This window comes from Schistocerca serialis, chromosome 5, assembly GCF_023864345.2.
Source record: "Schistocerca serialis cubense isolate TAMUIC-IGC-003099 chromosome 5, iqSchSeri2.2, whole genome shotgun sequence".
NCBI lineage: Eukaryota > Metazoa > Arthropoda > Insecta > Orthoptera > Acrididae > Schistocerca > Schistocerca serialis.
In genome coordinates, this window is record NC_064642.1 from 408,509,980 (window position 1) to 408,530,200 (window position 20,221).

Sequence of the window (20,221 nt, forward strand, 5' to 3'; positions counted from 1 at the left end):
AGGGGTTTATGGACAACCCTGCAGGATTCATGGAATCAGTTCCCGCAACACTACTCCAGACATTAGTCGAGTCCATAGCACGTCGTGTTGCGGCACTTCTGCGTGCTCGCGGAGAACCTACACAATATTAGGCAGGTGTACCAGTTTCTTTGACTCGTCAGTGTAGCTTCGTACACATGAACACCATCAGTGGATATGAAAGCGATGCGAGTTGCAGTTTTTTAAGGCAGGTAGAACGGCCACTAGAATGCATTAGTGTTGTTAGTGTTTTGTGTTAATATCTGGCCTGGCAGTGTGTAAGGGGTGTGAACAACTTCAGATGTTTACTGATCACTGTCTAGGACAGCGAGATACCGTGTACCCGTGTGAGACAGCGTTACCAGCAGCTGTGAGAATCAGAAAGGAGTCTCAGTGTGTGGGTCTCGATTTGGTCGGCCGGTCGAATCATGCAGTATCCAGATTTGTGACGCTCTCAGATGTGACAGTGGCCCCATTTTGGACTGGTTGTAAACCTGAGGGCAGGTATACTCGTATCAACATTCCAGTCGACCACGCCTGACCACCAGAAGGAAGGATCGCCGTATTGTGCACCAAGCACATGGTAACTCTTTTACAACAAAATCGGCGGTATATGGATTTATGATGAGGTGGAGCTTTACAGTTGTCAAATAATATCGAAACCTAATTGTAGATGATCATCGGCTGTTTATTTTTATGCTCAGTGCTATGGATTTCGTTCAGCTAACCATGATCAAGTAGAACCAAAGCGTAACCAGATAGTCAGTACGACATTTGAAGCGAAGAACTACGATGTAGGTGGAAAAACATAGCTTCTGTTACAATAAATAACCTCCAAAAGGCACATATATCTAAAGATGGACATATCTCCTATGCAGGGTGGTCCATTGATCGTGACCGGGCCAAATATCTCACGAAATAAGCGTCAAACGAAAACACTACAAAGAACGAAACTTGTCTAGCTTGAAGGGGTATACCAGATGGTGCTATGGTTGACTCGCTAGATACTGTGCGGCTGGTCCCGGTGGAGGTTCGAGTCCTCCCTCAGGCATGGGTGTGTGTGTTTGTCCTTAGGATAATTTAGGTTAAATAGTGTGTAAGCTTAGGGACTGATGACCTTAGCAGTTAAGTCCCATAAGATTTCACACACATTTTTTTTGACCCGCTAGACGGCGCTGCCTTAGGTCAAACGGATATCAACTACGTTTTTTAAATAGGAACCCCCATTTTTATTACATAATCGTGTAGTACGCAAAGAAATATGAATGTTTTAGTTGGATCAATTTTTCGCTTTGTGATAGATGGGGCTGTAATAGTCACAAACACGTGGCTCACAATTTTAGACGAACAATTGGTAACAGGTAGGTTTTTTAAATTAAAATACAGAACATAGGTACGTTTGATCATTTTATTTCGGTTGTTCCAATGTGATACATGTACCTTTGTGAACTTATCATTTCTGAGAACTCATGCTGTTACAGGGTGATTACCTGTAAATACATTAATGCAATAAATGCTCAAAATGATGTCCGTCAACCTCAATGCATTTGGCAATACGCGTAACGACATTCCTCTCAACAGCGAGTAGTTCGCCTTCCGTAATGTTCACACATGCATTGACAATGCGCCGACGCATGTCGTCAGGCGTTGTCGGTGGATCACGATAACAGATGTCCTTCAACTTTCCCCACAGAAAGAAATCCGGGAACGTCAGATGCGGTGAACGTGCGGGCCATGATATGGTGCTTCGACGATCAATCCACTTGTCGTGAAATATGCTATTCAATTCCGTTTCAACCGCACGCGAGCTATGTGCCGGACATCCATCATGTTGGAAGTACATCGCCATTCTGTCATGCAGTGAAACATCTTGTAGTAACATCGCTAGAACATTACGTAGGAAATCAGCAATCATTGCACCATTTAGGTTACCATCGATAAAATGGGGGCCAATTATCCTTCCTCCCATAATGACGCGCCATACATTAACCCGCCAAGGTCGCTGATGTTCCACTAGTCGCAGCCATCGTGGATTTTCCGTTGCCCAATAGTGCATATTATGCCGGTTTACGTTACCGCTGTTGGTGAATGACGCTTCGTCGCTAAATAGCACGCATGCAAAAAATCTGTCATCGTCCGGTAATTGCCGGCGGTGGTCTAGCGGTTCAGGCGCTCAGTCCGGAACCGCGCGACTACTACAGTCGCAGGTTCGAATCCTGCCTCGGGCATGGATGTGTGTGATGTCCTTAGGTTAGTTAGGTTTAAGTAGTTCTAAGTTCTATGGGACTGATGACCACAGATGTTAAGTCCCATAGTGCTCAGAGCCATTTGAACCATTTGAACCATTTCGTCCGGTAGTTTATCTTGTGCCCAGTGGCAGAACTGTACACGACGTTCATAGTCGTCGCCATGCAATTCCTGGTGCATACAAATATGGTACGGGTGTAAACGATGTTGATGTAGCTTTCTCAACACCGACGTTTTTGATATTCCAGATTCTCGCGCAATTTGTCTTCTACTGATGTGCGGATTAGCCGCGACAGCAGCTAAAACACCTACTTGGGCATCATCATTTGTTGCAGGTCGTGGTTGACGTTTCACATGTGGCTGAACACTTCCTGTTTCCTTAAATAACGTAACTATCCTGCGAACGGTCTGGACACTTGGATGATGTCGTCCAGGATACTGAGCAGCCCGTTGGGCATTTTGATCACAATAGCCATACATCTACACGATATCGACCTTTTCCGCAGTTGGTAAACGGTCCATTTTAAAATGGGTAATGTATCACGAAGCAAATACCGTCCGCACTGGGGGAATATTACGTGATACCACGTACTTGTACGTTTGTGACTATTACAGCGCCGTCTATCACAAACCGAAGAAACTGGTCCAACTAAAACATTCATGAAACTTCCTGGCAGATTAAAACTGTGCGCCGGACCGAGACTCGAACTCGGGACCTTTGCCTTTCGCGGGCAAGTGCTCTACCGACTGAGCTACCCAAGCCCAACTCACGCGCCGTCCTCACACCTTTACTTCCGCCAGTACTTCGTCTTCTACCTTCCAAACTTCGCAGAAGCTCTCCTGCGAAGGCTGTGGCTAAGCCATGTCTCCGCAATATCCTTTCTTCCAGGAGTGGTAGTTCTGCAAGTTTCGCAGGAGAGCTTCTGCGAAGTTTGGAAGGGAGGAGACGAGGTACTGGCGGAATTACAGGTGTGAGGACGGGCCGTGAGTCGTGCTTGGGTACCTCAGTCGGTAGAGCACTTGCCCGCGAAAGGCAAAGGTCCCGAGCTCGAGTCTTGGTCCGGCACACAGTTTTAATCTGCCAGGAAGTTTCATATCAGCGCACACTCCGCTGTAGAGTGAAAATTTCATTCTTAAAACATTCGTATTTCTTTACGTACTACACGAATATGTAATAAAAATGGAGGTTCCTATTTAAAAAAAATGCAGTTGATATCCGTTTGACCTATGGCAGCGCCATCTAGAGGGCCAACCATTGCGCCATCTGGTTTCCCCCTTCAACCTAGACAAGTTTCGTTCTTTCTAGTTTTTGTCGTTTGATGCTTATTTCGTGAGATATTTGGCCCGGTCACTATCAATGGACCACCCTGTATATCTATGTCTTTTGGAGATTATGTATTGTAGCAGAAGCTATATCGTTCCACCCACATCGAAAGTGTTTGCTTCATATGTTGCAGTGACAAGCTGGTTACACTTTGCTTCAGCTTAACAATGGTTAACTGGACCGGCAGCATTTAGAATAAAAATAAGCAGCTGTTGGTAATTTAAATGAAGTTTCACACAAAGGTCTGTGTTTGGAGCGGTGCCCTGCCCAGGAAGCATGACTGTTGATCAGTGGTGTCGCATAGCGTTCAGCGACGAATCGCGTTTCTGGACTTCTACTATAGCCGGCGAGTATTTGACCGTGGGAAAGTCTGGACTCATGCAGTATTCTGCAGAGGCGTCATGGTATGGGGAGCCACCAGGTATGAAATCAGGTCACTGCTGGTAGCGTCTGAAGGAACTCTGACGGCACAATGGTACGCCATGGACATCCCGCATCTTCACGTGTTACCACCTACGCAACAGTATCATAGTGCCATTTTTCAACAGGACAGTGCTCGTCCACAAATGTCACGTGTCTCTATAAACTGTCTCCATGATGTCGAGATACTCCCTTGGCCGGAAAATTCTCGGATCTTTCCCCGATGTAACATCTGTCGACGCAATTCCATCCCAACCCAAGTGCCAAGGTAAAAAGTACCATTTACAACAAACGTATGCCAGATTGCCTGAGGAGATGATATAACGGCTTTATAACTCTCTTTCATCAGTGCATGGATCCAGGCCAGAGAAAGCAAAGTAAAAATCGGAACCGATGTCATACTGCCAGGTTCTATGTTTCATTGATTCTGCAGTAATATCACCTACCTTCTCAAGCCTTGAAATTCCATTTCGTTTCGCTTTTCCCTTTTGGATGCCTCAGAATTTTTGAGAGACACTTTATATCTGGAAACCAATACCGTTTGAGATATGAGGCGTTTTACTTGGTACAAGTAATCTACACTCCTGGAGATTGAAATAAGAACACCGTGAATTCATTGTCCCAGGAAGGGGAAACTTTATTGACACATTCCTGGGGTCAGATACATCACATGATCACACTGACAGAACCACAGGCACACAGACACAGGCAACAGAGCATGCACAATGTCGGCACTAGTACAGTGTATATCCACCTTTCGCAGCAATGCAGGCTGCTATTCTCCCATGGAGACGATCGTAGAGATGCTGGATGTAGTCCTGTGGAACGGCTTGCCATGCCATTTCCACCTGGCGCCTCAGTTGGACCAGCGTTCGTGCTGGACGTGCAGACCGCGTGAGACGACGCTTCATCCAGTCCCAAACATGCTCAATGGGGGACAGATCCGGAGATCTTGCTGGCCAGGGTAGTTGACTTACACCTTCTAGAGCACGTTGGGTGGCACGGGATACATGCGGACGTGCATTGTCCTGTTGGAACAGCAAGTTCCCTTGCCGGTCTAGGAATGGTAGAACGATGGGTTCGATGACGGTTTGGATGTACCGTGCACTATTCAGTGTCCCCTCGACGATCACCAGTGGTGTACGGCCAGTGTAGGAGATCGCTCCCCACACCATGATGCCGGGTGTTGGCCCTGTGTGCCTCGGTCGTATGCAGTCCTGATTGTGGCGCTCACCTGCACGGCGCCATACACGCATACGACCATCATTGGCACCAAGGCAGAAGCGACTCTCATCGCTGAAGACGACACGTCTCCACTCGTCCCTCCATTCACGCCTGTCGCGACACCACTGGAGGCGGGCTGCACGATGTTGGGGCGTGAGCGGAAGACGGCCTAACGGTGTGCGGGACCGTAGCCCAGCTTCATGGAGACGGTTGCGAATGGTCCTCGCCGATACCCCAGGAGCAACAGTGTCCCTAATTTGCTGGGAAGTGGCGGTGCGGTCCCCTACGGCACTGCGTAGCATCCTACGGTCTTGGCGTGCATCCGTGCGTCGCTGCGGTCCGGTCCCAGGTCGACGGGCACGTGCACCTTCCGCCGACCACTGGCCACAACATCGATGTACTGTGGAGACCTCACGCCCCACGTGTTGAGCAATTCGGCGGTACGTTCACCCGGCCTCCCGCATGCCCACTATACGCCCTCGCTCAAAGTCCGTCAACTGCACATACGGTTCACGTCCACGCTGTCGCGGCATGCTACCAGTGTTGAAGACTGCGATGGAGCTCCGTATGCCACGGCAAACTGGCTGACACTGACGGCGGCGGTGCACAAATGCTGCGCAGCTAGCGCCATTCGACGGGCAACACCGCGGTTCCTGGTGTGTCCGCTGTGCCGTGCGTGTGATCATTGCTTGTACAGCCCTCTCGCAGTGTCCGGAGCACGTATGGTGGGTCTGACACACCGGTGTCAATGTGTTCTTTTTTCCATTTCCAGGAGTGTATATTATTCTGAGGTGTAGGTAATGATATGGTACAGTAAATTACGCAGCTACAAATCTTCGAGCAATTATGGTAAGGCACAGGGCTCTCTTCAGTACCTATGTATGGAGAGGGCCATACACTTTGCCAAACTGATTAACAGGTGTTGTCTATCATTGATGTCTGCGCGATGAGTTACCAGCGCTGTTAGATAACGTTACTTTTGTAGAAAAACGACTGTGGCTTATGGATGACGGGGAAGTATGCCGTTTCCTACGGATCATGCGACAGTACCTCACCGCAACGTTTCATGGGCGATGGACTGGTCGACGAGGTACGGTAGCACGGCCTTTCCATTCACTGGATCTGAACCCGTTAAATTTCTGGCTATTGGGACATTTCAAAGCTTTTGTGTATACTTAACCCAGTGACAACGGGCATATGTATGTGACACCATTCGAATGAAAGAAGATGTGTCTGAAAGAGTACGTGATCACTGTAAAGAAGAGCTGAAGACTGTGTCAGTATGCCTGGTAACCACATTGAACACTGCCTAAAGCGTCTGTTTCTACGTAAGAAATGAGAGAACAGATTGGTCCATACCTCGATAGTTACTGGTATTCAAACATATCATTATCACAACTCTTCTTCTAGTTTTTACCAAAACAACCGCTCGGATTAACATGTGATACGTTTCTTAAACAACCTGTATATTTACATACGTCAGTTTCCAAACTTTTTAGCCAACGTATGGTGAATAAAGTGGCACTTACAGTAAAGGTCTCGAAACTGGCAAGGATACCTGCTTTTTAACCGCTTGTCTGGGAGATGGGTGGGCAGACCGGCCTTCTGTAGAAGAGATTCCGACCAGCTACAGGCACATTGTCACAGGCTGACGGTACCAATTGCCAACGGCAAATCTGCCATATTGACGAGTACGAGGAAGTTGAGTGAGTCATGACAGAAAGGGAAAGACCTTCCACTAAGGGTAAGAGGCCCAGAAAAAAATTAATTTTCCCAAACGTAGGTGAGAACGACCGAAACAAATAGTATTTCCCCGAATTTAAATACTTGCATAGTCGTAGCCTGCAAAATTGTTTTCGTTTTCTTGACGGTAACTGAAATACTGAAAATGGCGAAACCACACTTGTATATCGTGTAAATCATGAAGTCGTCAAAACTGTAAAAGTTTGTTACTGCTATATTTCTTATATCTGCTGCGCCATGTATGTGATTCTCAAGTTTTGGGACGAGTACTTTTCAAGCGATGTATTTCTCTTGAATGCAATCGCTTTCATGTTAAGCTATAGCGATGTATTGAGCACTGATTTTAACAAGTTAAAATAATTATAGCAAACATTTTATGTTTTGTTATTGTTATTATTGTGAAAATCCTAGGCAGATGTGGTATGTTGAAACTGCTGGTAGTGACAAACCGTACCTCTAGGGAAAGAAAGTAGCTGTAGACATGGATAATCTGAAGTAAAAGTAGCTTATATACTGAGCAACAACGAAAGTGTTTGGGCCGGGGGGAGTGGGGGGGGGGGGAGAGGAGGAGGAGAGTAGGGGTCAATCTCATGCCCCCTTCCACCAGCAGAGACGCCGAAGACGACGCATGTTTTGAAAACCAACCTAAATCACAAACTGTAACCCTTCCAGAACTGATTCTAGGTACACGTCTGATACCTTGACTTAATCGCCCATAAATGTAGTTATTCTGTTTCCCTCTCCCAAACTGCTTCTAGTACTTTTAAGAAATATTTATCATTATCCCATCCGCTACCCACAAAAGTAATTGAGAAAGCTAGTGCTCTGAAACTGTTAAATCATTGAAGACTAAACTAAAGATGAATTGCTTTTCATCCTTTCCTTCATCATAGCTAACATAGTAGCATCATGCACAAACTGAGGCGTTATGAGTTGTTTCCGCTCTGTGCTTGCGGCAATAAGATCATTGGCATGCTGACACACTACATTCTTTGACGCGAGAGTCACACAGTATTTAGGTTGACTCAGAAGTTAGCTTCTGCAGTAACCTCTTAAAAGAAAGCGCGGGGACCAAATGTTTGTTTTCAGGGTTGGTTGAGTCTGCTTCGTCCACCTTGCAGAGCTGCAGATTGCTGTGGAGTCTCAAGCATCATACACGAAACTGATTCACTTATTTGTTTACATTTGATCGTAGTGTCAACTAATGTTCATTCAGTTGTGTTTTCCTAAAATTTGTTAAATCGAACACTGAAGTGTTACATGTTCCCCAAAACATGAGAGTCACTAGTGTAAAATGACCTACAGACGCAGTCATTTTCAGGATGGACTAAAATACTCGTTACTGAAACACCTCTATCAAAAAGAGGTAAGTGGACAATACATTGCTGCCATTGTTTTAGAAAATGTTTGAGTAGGAAACGTGTATGTGATTAATAGCACATTTAAGTAAACATGTATTAAAATCAGAGGACACTTTGCATTCAGAAATACATTTTAATCTCTTATGTGCAAGGAAATTGCTGGGCTAAGTGATAAAATGAAGAAAGTAAGTTTTTTCTAGAGATAACAAAAGCATATTTCAATGTGTAACATTCTCAAAAACTTCAAAATGTGGAATAAGGCTAATTAGAGCATTATAGTATCTGTAAGTCACAAAGGTCAACACATATGTTTAGGCACATATTGTTCACTATAACTCTATTGAAAACAGAAAATATATTGAAATAAGCCAATAACATTTTTTAAAATTGATCTTAGTAAAATGTTTCACCGTTTTAAGGCACTGGGGTAAGGAAAACGATGAAACGATCTAACATTGGCGATGGTTGTCAATACCACTGCACAAGTATGATGTTATGACCAGAGTATCATTGCCAAAGTAAATTCTCTGCTCGTCCTCTTTCCAAAAATGTGACGTGGCTTAGAAAGGATTTGAGGATTCTGATTGGGTGAGCTGATACGTCAGTAAAATACTGAGCTGTGGCTGCGTTAAATATGATTGTTTGCTTAGACATTATCTGAATGGTCTATTTCCAATAAAAGGAGGCGGATTACAAAAAGGAGAGGGAGAGAAAGGTTGTTGACTTAGGCAGAAGGCGTTGGGAGCTGGGGGTAGGCGCATGTCATAGGAAAGGGGTGTGATGTTGGAAAGTGGAGAAACATGAATTTATGTGTTTGCCCTTGCATGTAGACAACCCGAGAGTCAATGGTCAAATTTGATCCAGAACGCCAGTTGCATTGCTACTCTTGAAGCCACAGAAACTTGGCCATGGTCCTTGACAAGGAAGTATTTTGGGAGATGGTGTTGAATCCTGTGGTAGATGGTTATAAACAAACTTCAGCTTGCCCTTTAAATACACATTCCAAAGAATACAATGTGGAGAGTAGTGCTAAAGCTCTGTTCAACTGTCTATCATAAACAACGTGTGCAAATGGTGGGGCCGCATGCTTATGACTCCAGAGCTGAGTTCCATCGATGGAGTATCCAGCACAATAGTGTGGTGCAATACAGTTTGTATCGCTCACAGATGAGGCCTATTTCAATTGTGGTAGTGCTTCCAACATCTGAAATGTCTAGAGTGATTAAAATCGATACGTCGTGTTTGTCTGAAATGAACATGACAATGCATCATCCATGAGAACCTGAATAACAAATACCTTCACAATTGAAATGGTAGAAGAGGTGATAGTGCGATCGCTGTGACACATCCACGGATTTTTTCCTATGAGATTACATGGAGTAGTTGGTGTTGGAAATCGTAGGCAAAACTGATTGGTAGCGTTCTAGCTGCCTGTCTCATTGCACAACAGACGACAGGTATATAAAGCACGCATTGAGGCTAGCGCTCATCAGCTTTAACGCTTCCTACGAGCCTGTTGCTATCAGGTAAGTTGTATATGTAACTAAAATGTAAGTATTCACTTATCTCAAAGTACTCAGTTTAGGATACTGTCCCTTATGTATAATTTTGACGCTAAAAGTTTTGGGTATCCTATATACGTGTCGAGTTATGTCGTCGTTATTCAGGGAAGCAGATAGCAGGGAAAGTAAATAAGCCGTAAGTTTATGAACGTTCCCCATATTTCACTTGCTGTGAGAAACCTATTTAGGACGGCCAAACAGTTATTTGAAACTTGGGAATCTCAAACATAATTTGAGATTCAGTGGGAACTCTACTGTTTGGTAGATGATGCACACGGGAGGGTGTAGATGAATGCGGAGCACGAAGAGGCGAGCAGGACAGTAAAAAATTAAGTTATGGATGAGTTCAAAATGGCTCTGAGCACTATGGGACTTAACTTCTGACGTCATCAGTCCGCTAGAACTGAGAACTACTTATACCTAACTAACCTAAGGACATCACACACATCCACGCCCGAGGCAGGATTCGAACCTGCGACCGTAGCGGTCGCGCGGTTCCAGATTGAAGCGCCTAAAACCGCTCAGCCACAACGACCGGCTAAGGATAAGTCAGATAAGGCTTTGATACGTGTGATGCTGGTTGATGATTGAAATCCAAGTCGTCAGTACAATATATAAGTAGTTTTAGTCTGTTGCTGTTGCTTTAAATTATTTTCAACTGTGGTAGACAGTGTAGCCAAACGGTTGTGACGTCACGAACCTCGAAAGGCTTGTCAGATGTCGAGACATCGGGACAGCCAGATTTTCGTTCACGAGAGATCGCTAACAACGAAAGAAACCGGTGAAAATTAATAAACAATACATACAGGGTGTTACAAAAAGGTACGGCCAAACTTTCAGGAAACATTCCTCACACACAAAGAAAGAAAATATGTCATGTGGACATGTGTCCGAAAACGCTTACTTTCCATGTTAGAGCTCATTTCATTACTTCTCTTCAAATCACATTAATCATGGAATGGAAACACACAGCAACAGAACGTACTAGCGTGACTTCAAACACTTTGTTACAGGAAATGTTCAAAATGTCCTCCGTTAGCGAGGATACATGCATCCACCCTCCGTCGCATGGAATCCCTGATGCGCTGATGCAGCCCTGGAGAATGGCGTATTGTATCACAGCCGTCCACAATACGAGCATGAAGAGTCTCTACATTTGGTACCGGGGTTGCGTAGACAGGAGCTTTGAAATGCCCCCATAAATGAAAGTCAAGAGGGTTGAGGTCAGGAGGGCATGGAGGCCATGGAATTGGCTCGCCTCTACCAATCCATCGGTCACCGAATCTGTTGTTGAGAAGCGTAGGAACAATTTGACTGAAATATGCAGGAGCTCCATCGTGCATGAACCACATGTTGTGTCGTACTTGTAAAGGCACATGTTCTAGCAGCACAGGTAGAGCATCCCGTATGAAATCATGATAACGTGCTCCATTGAGCGTAGGTGGAAGAACAAACTAAAATGAGCTCTAACATGGAAATTAAGCATTTCCGGACACATGTCCACATAACATCTTTTCTTTATTTGTGTGTGAGGAATGTTTCCTGAAAGTTTGGCCGTACCTTTTTGTATTACCCTGTATAATTGTAGATTCCGTGCCCACTTATAATGACGCTCTCACTAACGAACTTGTTATCGAGTCATCAATTTTATTTCGTTGTTCCCTAATAATATGCAAATTTACCGATGATTGAAAATTCAGAGGTAAAAAAAACAACATAATATTTAGACTCGATACATATTTAAGAACAGTATTCCAGAATCTAAATTCAAATACCATCATTCTGAAAAGATTTAATTATTTGCTCAAGATGGAAGCAACCGTTAAATTCAGACCAAAATTCAAATAGCTCTTCTTCCTCCAGGGGGCGCAGCGATACTAAAACAGATGTATTACGACGATTGGCGTCAAGGCAGGGTGGGAAAAGGCTATGCACAAAAGATGTCGTCGGTGCAGTAACTCCCAACAGGGAGTCCGTTGGCACTGCCCTTTTGATCAGTTGGTAATGGCCTTATTTATTGAGATCAATAGCTCAGCAGTGAGAGGACGTTCCTAAATCAGAAAACCTCAGAGCGCAGCTGCAGTTTGCCATCTTCTGTTCGGACCAACGGTAGCGGCAAGGCTGTTCCGACGGTCTTGGTACTTGCTATCTTTTATCAGACTACACACAGTATGCCTGCTCATTATTTTGAGAAGAAGACAGTAATGTCGCTCGCGTATAGGCGTCACGATTTTCAATCACCGTGCGACTTCATTGTGCAGTTTCCGCTAGATAACACACTTCGACCTGTGGTAAGCAGAAGCAAGCACAACAATCCCCTCCCCTCCATCCTATGTCACATCGGCCGCAGTCTTAGCTCTGTCTAGCAGGTTAGGATCCAGTCATGAATTGAACTATCTGCAGCACGTCAATATTTCAACAGCTGTCTGCGTTCTTTTGATAAGTACATTTGTTGATTCATGCATTCGCTATTTGCAAGTAGCATTAACTAGTCAGTGAAGGCTGCCTCCGCCTATATGTTTATATATTCTAGCAGAATATATCCTGTTTTTAAATTTTAATCTCAACATAGTACGTATTAAACAGCCAACTAGTAGGACATAGACGGTAGGTACATTGACCTAGGTTTTCACACCTACTAGGGGTGTCTTCTTCACAGTGAAATGTTGCTAAATCTTATAAAATAACACATAGAAAATCGTAAGACAAAAAAACATTAATCAATACGACAATTTTTCGTGACTCACAAAGGTTACTTACGTAAAATTATATTGCTAAAAAGCAATAGTCAGAATATGGAGCAGCTATGCTCAAGTCAAAAGTAAAATAAAACGTTCTACCCTTTGCATGCTTCTAAATTCTTACATTTGACCTCTAGCCATTCCTGCTTGGTAATGTTGCTCTTCCTGTCAATCTCATTTTTTAAACGTTTGTGTCGATGATGTAACGGACTGTTGGTAATAAGAAGTATTCAGAGTGAAGGTCATCAAAGATTGTAAAAGTATCAGTGAAGTAGGATGCAAAATGATAATATCTGCTTGACGGGAAAGGATAACAATTGTTTCGGGATGGAGCGTAAAGAGCAAGGTTGTTGCTAGTTATATGGTAGAAAATTTTTCAGTACTTAAAGGATTTTATGGGTAGTGTAGTGTTGATGTTGGTACAGCCTGGTGTTTCTTTGGATATAGTAGATTTCCGATATATCTCTGCGTTACTCGATGTCATGTGAGCGTGTACAGTCACGAGTCTACAGATAGGATCGGTATAAGTGTATTTACAGAGTAGGAGCAGAATTTGCGGAGGGGGTGTTGTGAAGTGTGGATAGATTAATTTGGTTGGAATGTCAGAGGATATGGCATCTAACAAGATACGGTGCAGTAAGGAAATGGAGTGTGAGATACCATCGGTGTATCTGAAAGTTAAGGTATGGTTTTCGATTTCAGTGTCTATGGATTTGCAATAGACCTTCCATTTCCTGCAGGGGTGGTCTTGGATAATTTTTGAATAGGCGTTGGGGAGAATATAAGGCCGTGCAGTATTGAGAAGGTGATAATCGACAGGCAAGTGATACCTTCCAGTTGGGTCGACGACGTCTCCAGTAAAGCGTTCAAGGAGGCATGGAGGTTATGAAATGCAAAATAATATCTGGGGTGCAATTATGTTTGAGACAGGTCTGTTGTGGGATGGGGACTATGTCATCTTGAAGGGAGTCAGTAAATCTATGTCATCAATGGAGTTTGGCAGGGGATGTTTAGGTCTGTGGGAATAATGTAGGTGGAAATTGCGCGATCTATGTTGGTGAAGAAACGATACAGAATGGGGTGATTAGGTTGGACACATATAGTGACACAATTACTGGTTAAGATTGTGAAGGAAAGTGTTATGATAAGATGCTCATTAGGAGTGTTATACAAGAATAGTTGTGAACAAATGTCGGTATTCTTCAGGTGAACAATAGAAACCCTACATCGGGCCAATGGAGGTGGGTTTTCTGTGTCGTCTGGGATATAGGAAAATTCGTATGGTATAATTGCACTAGAAGAAGATTACGTTGGGGATAAAGGCATGGACTTCATGTTGAGGGAGGGTGCATAAATAGTTTTTTTTCGCTATAATGCTGTCGCACAGTTATGATGTGTATGGTGCTTTATGGTGAGTGAAGACTGCAAATGTTTACGAAGACGAAACATATGTATGGGGCTAGATGTCTATGGTGTTGAGCTGGAAGATGGAGTGGGCTGCGAGGGAGATATGTTGTAGGATGTGTGGTTTCTGGTATGGGTGAATGTTATATGAAACGGTGTTATGGAGTCTCATAGCATCTTCTACAGCAGGAGATGATGGGAGTTGCGTAAGCGAATGGGATTATCAATGGGCCAGAAGGACACAGTTGGTTTTGGGTTAGTAAATGGGGCACCCATGGTCTACTGAAGGCACCTATGGTCTAGAGCTGGCGTCTGTGAGTAGTAATGAAAATGCCTTTGGTCGCGGTTTCGAAACCGGCCACAGTTTGAACTTTGATTAATAGTGAGCATTGGTGGCCGAAGACTTCCGGCATAAGAAGTCACCCTCATTCTGCCAACGGCCTTGTCAGAGACGGTGAAGCAGGGGACAGAGGTTCAGTGCACTCTTGCCCTTGGGTGGGAAACTGTCACTAAAGTCGGAAGAATCAGCAATGATCGAAGGTATGACTAAGCAGAAGGCAATGGAAACCACTGCATTAAAGATACATAACACGTATCCACAGGACATGTGGCCTGTAATTGCAAAAATGTCATGATGATCTCTCCATTGGCAAAAGATTCCGGAATAACCTCAGTTAGGATCTCCGGGAGGGGACCGCCAACAGGATGGTGACTATGAAAAAAAGATTGAATAACCAATGAAAGGATAAAGCTCTACGAGTCGGGGCGTGGAATATCAGAAGCTTGAACGTGGTGGGGAAGCTAGAAAATCTGAATAGAGAAATGGAAAGGCTCAATCTATTCATAGTTCGTAGATATAGAGGGAGTCAGTGAAGTGAAATGGAAAGAAGATAATGATTTCTGGTCAGATGGATATAGGGTATTATCAACAGCAGCAGGAAATGGTATAATGGGTGTAGGATTCGTTGTGAATAGGAAGGTAAAGCAGAGAATGTGTTACTGTGAACAGTTCAGTGATAGGGTTGTTCTTATCAGAACCGACAGCAAACCTACACCGACAACAATAAACAGGTATATTTCCCGACGTCACAAGCTGAAGATGAAGAGGTAGAGAAAGTATATGAGGACATTTAAAGGGTAAGGCAGTACATAAAGGTCATGTGGGACTGGAATGCAATTGTAGAGGAAGGAGTGGAAGAAAACGTTAGAGGAGAATATGGGCTTGAGAGAAGGTATGAGTGAGGAGAAAGAGTAATTGAATTGTTTAATAAATTTCAGCTTGGAAAGGGGCACAGTTTGATTACATCGTAGTCATACAAAGATCCCCGAAATCAGGTACTGGATTGTAAGATGTACGCAGGAGCAGATTTAGACTGAGATCACAATCTGGTAGTGATGAAGAGTAGGCTGAAGAAAGAAGTCAGGAACAATCAACACGCAAAGAAATGGGATACGGAATACTAAGGATGATGAGATACGCTTGAAGTTCTCTAAGGAATAGCTCAGTAGCCAGTACAGTTATAGAGGAATGGACATCTCTAAAAGAACAGTCACAGAATTTGGAAAGAAAAACACGGGTGCAAAGAAGGTAACTGCGAAGAAACCATGGGTAACAGAAGAAATACTTCTGTTAATTCGTGGAAGAAGGAAGTAAAAAAATGTTCAGGGAAGTTCGGGAATACAGAAATACAAGACGTTGAGGAATGAAATAAATAGGAAGTGTAGGGAAGCTAAGACGCAATGATTGCTTGAGAAAGCGAAGAAATCGAAAAAGAAATGATTGTCAGAAGGACTGACTCAGCATATAGAAAAGTCAAAACAACCTTCGGTGAAATTAAAAGGGAGAACTGATAACATCAAGAGTCCAACGGGAATTCCACTGCTAAATGCAGAGGTGAGAGCGGATAGGTGGAAAGAGTACATTGAAGGCCTGTATGACGGGAAAGATTTGTCAGATGTGATAGAAGAAGAAATGCGAGTCGATTTAGAGGAGATAGGGGACCCAATACTGGAATTAGAATTTAAGAGAGCTTTGAGGGCCCTAAGATCAAATAAGGCAGAAGCGATATATAACATTCCATCAGAATTTCTAAAATCATTGGGGGAAGTGGCAAGAAAATGACTATTCACGTTGCTGTGTAGAATTTATAAAAATAAATAGAGAAGAAAGGAAAAAAATATTGGAGATGTGTTAGATGACGATCACGAACGAAGTGCTCAGTTTAAAAAGGGTGTAAGACAGGGATGTAGTCCTTCGCCCCTACTTTTCAATCTGTACATCAAAGAAGCAATGCTGAAATAAAAGGAAATTTCAGAAGTGGAATTAAAATTCATGGTGAAACCAAATCAATGATGCGATTCGCTGATGACATTGCTATTCTGAGTGAAAGAGAAGCAGAATTACTTGATGTGCTGAATGGATTGAACAGTCTGATGAGTACAGAATATGGATTGAGAGTAAATCGAAGAAAGACGAAAGTAATGAGGGATAGCAGAAATGAGAACAGTGAGGAACTAAACAAATGGTTCAAATGGCTCTGAGCACCATTGGACTTAACTTCTGAGGTCTTCAGTCCCCTAGAACTTAGAACTACTTAAACCTAACTAACCTAAGGACAGCACACACATCCATGCCCGAGGCAGGATTCGAACCTGCGACCGTAGCGGTCGCGCGGGTCCAGACTGTATCGCCTATAACCGCTCGGCCACTCCGGCCGGCGAGGAACTAAACATCAGGATTGATGGTCATGAAGTAGATGAAGTTAAGGAATTCTGCCATCTTTGCAACAAAATAACCAATAACGGGGCGAGCAAGGAGGATGTCAAAAGCAAACTAGCACTGGCAAAAAGGGCATTCCTGGCCAAGAGAAGTCTTCTACTACCAAATACAGGCCTTGATTTGAGGAAGAAATTTCTGAGAATGTATGTTTGGAGCATAGCATTGTATGGTAGTGAAACATGGACTGTGGGAAAACCGGAACAGAAGAGATTCCAAGCATTTAGCTGTGGTGTTACAAAAAATTAGGTGGACTGATAAGATAAGGAATGATGAGGTTCTGCGAAGAATCGGAAAAGAAAGGATTATATGGAAAATATTGACAAGGAGAAGGGACAGGATGATAAGACATTTATTAATATGTCATGGAATAACTTCCAGGAGCCGTAGAGAGCAAAAACTGTAGAGGAAGACAGAGATTGGAATACATCCAGCAAATGATTGAGGACGTTGGATGTAAGTGCTACTCTGGAATGCAGAGGTTGACACAGGAGAGAAATTTGTGGAGGGCCGCATCACACCAGTCAGAAGACTGATGACCTCAAAAAAAAAGAAAAAAAAGATGGCGTCTTGACTTTTCATTTCACAGAATAATTGAGATGGGACTGGTTGCAGGGGTCAAAACACTGTTTTAAGAAGTGAAGTGATATGCAATGAAGGCAGGTGGGAGGATTTTGCAATTGTTGGTGATATGATCATTGTATATGTGGTATCTTTGGCAATGGTACGACTGAGGATGGGATTTTGATGGTTGGATTTTTATGGCAGTGGTGGTACATCATAGATCTTTCTGTGATTGGGTGGCCAGTCATGGAGGGAAATTCTGTGAATATTTGAATAACGAATGTGGAGCTAGAGTCGCTGATTTGAGGAGCTTAATGGATTTCTCTGTTAGATTGAAAATTTGGTGTGGATTCCACTGCTCTTGCTGTGAACTATGGGTCAACTCCTTTGATGACAGCAGTGAGTGTGGAGGTCAATGGGGAGGCTGGGGTTGTTTGCCTTGTGTGATGGTGGTGGTGAGGGTGACCAAGAAAGTTTGGTAGCTGAAGGTGGTGTGAAAGATTTTTTATTTGTTTTGCGGAAACGTGTGGGATATATTTTTTGTCTAATATTAAAGATTTAGGGTTAAGAAATTTTCGAGCTGGGTGGAATAGGACGAAGGTGTGAGTTTCTGGGGACATTGGAGTGGGTACATGGCGTGATAAGGAGTGATTCTGTGTTCGGATTCTGTGGAGGTGTCTTTGAGACAGCGGGCTTAAGAGGTGGTCAGGGAACTTCAGGTGGCGGGTTATGTCCTTGCTGCAATTTAAAAGTCTCCTGGTAAACGGTCACTTTCAGGTCAAGAACTTATCTTTGCTGATATATGGAAAAACGTGTCTGTAACCAGTATCGAGATATACAGGATAGATTTTTTGGATTTGTCTCTTTGAAATGCGGTGGACGAGATGTGGTCACTTCCGACGGCTTTCGCGTGCTTCCAGCCAATCAGCACGCTGACGATTCAAACTACATGCAGGCTGTTCACTTTGAAGCAGTATCTTGCGTGTGAGTGGCAGCTTACTGCTCGACGCTAGATGCGGTGCGATTTAGTTGCGGTTACTGGATAGAAAGTTTCATTTATTTGCGGTTACTCGACGTGATTGCTTTCTGGGAAGATATACGATCAATTGTTTCCTATGGCTTTTATATTCCACGGATTAATTTTCATTAAGTCGTGTGCTATATTTGCTTTGTAATGCCAAGTCGGGCATGTATCCATGCGCCCAATGTTAGAAAATCTCCATGTCTTTGTGAATTAGTGGAGTTTGAAGCTGGTTGCAAAATCTCGCTTTTACCATTCAGTACGTAACGTTATGCAGTCAATCACTTTCTTCAGCAATTTATCTAGTTTTACGTTCTCGATGGAATCGCTAACATATTTTAGTCGTTGAGATTGCTTAAAATCCTGATTCATGTGCACATATTTTTCGGAGGCCAAGTGGCTTGAATTCGAAGCTAATTTGATTTTTGGAAACATTTATACGACCTAACAGCATACGCTGTTTCTCATTTTCACTTTCCTAAGTAATTTATTAAATATTTGAGTACATTTTTAGACGTGTTTCGTACTCTTCCATTTTGGTGATCACGTGTGGCAGGTTGCCACCGTCTCTACTTGACAGTTCCACTTAATAAAACTCATGAAGCACTTCAGTCCACAAATGGTTTCCCCCTATTTATAGTTATGAAGTTAGTTTTTAACGACGATCGCTGAGTGAAGAAATACTGCGGTGAGACCATAAAGTGTATATGTTCATATTCCACGTACTAAATTCCATAGAATGTTACAACGATGTGTCCAGTACTACTTAATAGATCAAGTATTTTCATGTCTTTCGAAACGCACCTAATCACAATGATTTAGTTGCGTATTCCCAGCAATTACTCATTCTTCATATTTAATATTGCTATTACAAAGAGAGGCCTCGATTCCCATTGCACAGGGGTCAACTGTAAGTTGGTCACTACTACACATAGTACTTTTCGCAGGATATTGTGAGTGATCTTCCTATCCACTGGCTCATGCTAAGGCTCTCGTTCAATGATTTTGCACGATTTATGTAAATGTGAGCTACTCTCTTCATTTCTCTTTTCATTACCGATGTCGGATATCCATACAAAATTCATTAAATGGGACATGAGTTTGATTATAACAAGACACAGTTTCGCCAAACTAGGGCTTAATGGTTATACTTACACTACCGTTGGATTACCTTTGTTGATAGCACAGCATCAGCTCAGCGCCTCTCCTGGGCTCGTGACCATATCTGTTGGACCCTAGACGACTGGAAAACCGTGGCCTCTCCAGATGAGTCCCGATTACAGAGCTGACGGTAGGGTTCGAGTGTGGCGAAGACCCCACGAAGCCATGGACCCAAGTTGTCAACAAGGTACTGTGCAAGCTGGTGATCGCGCCACAATGGTATGAGTTGTGTTTACGTGGACTGGACAGGTACAATTGAACCGATAATTGTCTAGAAATTGTTGTATTCGGCTACTTGGAGACCTTTTGCATTCATTCATGGAGTTCATGCTCCAAAACAACGATGGAATTCTTATGGATGATAATACGCCATGCCAACGGGTCACAATTTTTCACGATTTGTTTTAAGAACGTTCTGGACATTTCGAGCGGACGATTTGACCACCCAGATCTCCCGACATGAAAGCAATCGAACATTTATGGGACACAACCGAGAGGTCAGTTTGTGCACAAAAGTCAGTACCGGCAACACTTTCGCAATTATGGACAGCTACGTGGGTCAATAGTTCTGCAGAGGACTTCCAACGACTCGTATGGTCAATTCCAAGTCTACTGTTGCACTGTGACGGGAAAAAGGAGCTGTCCCATGACTTTT

The 20,221-nt window shown here is 43.5% G+C and overlaps 1 non-coding gene across 1 annotated transcript; it reads right to left on the bottom strand.

The window, feature by feature from the left end:
• Nucleotides 1-2,952: 2,952 nt before the first annotated feature.
• On the bottom strand, nt 2,953-3,027 carry Trnas-cga (transfer RNA serine (anticodon CGA)). Its single transcript has one exon. It is a non-coding gene; the product is annotated as a tRNA-Ser (tRNA).
• Nucleotides 3,028-20,221: the final 17,194 nt, after the last annotated feature.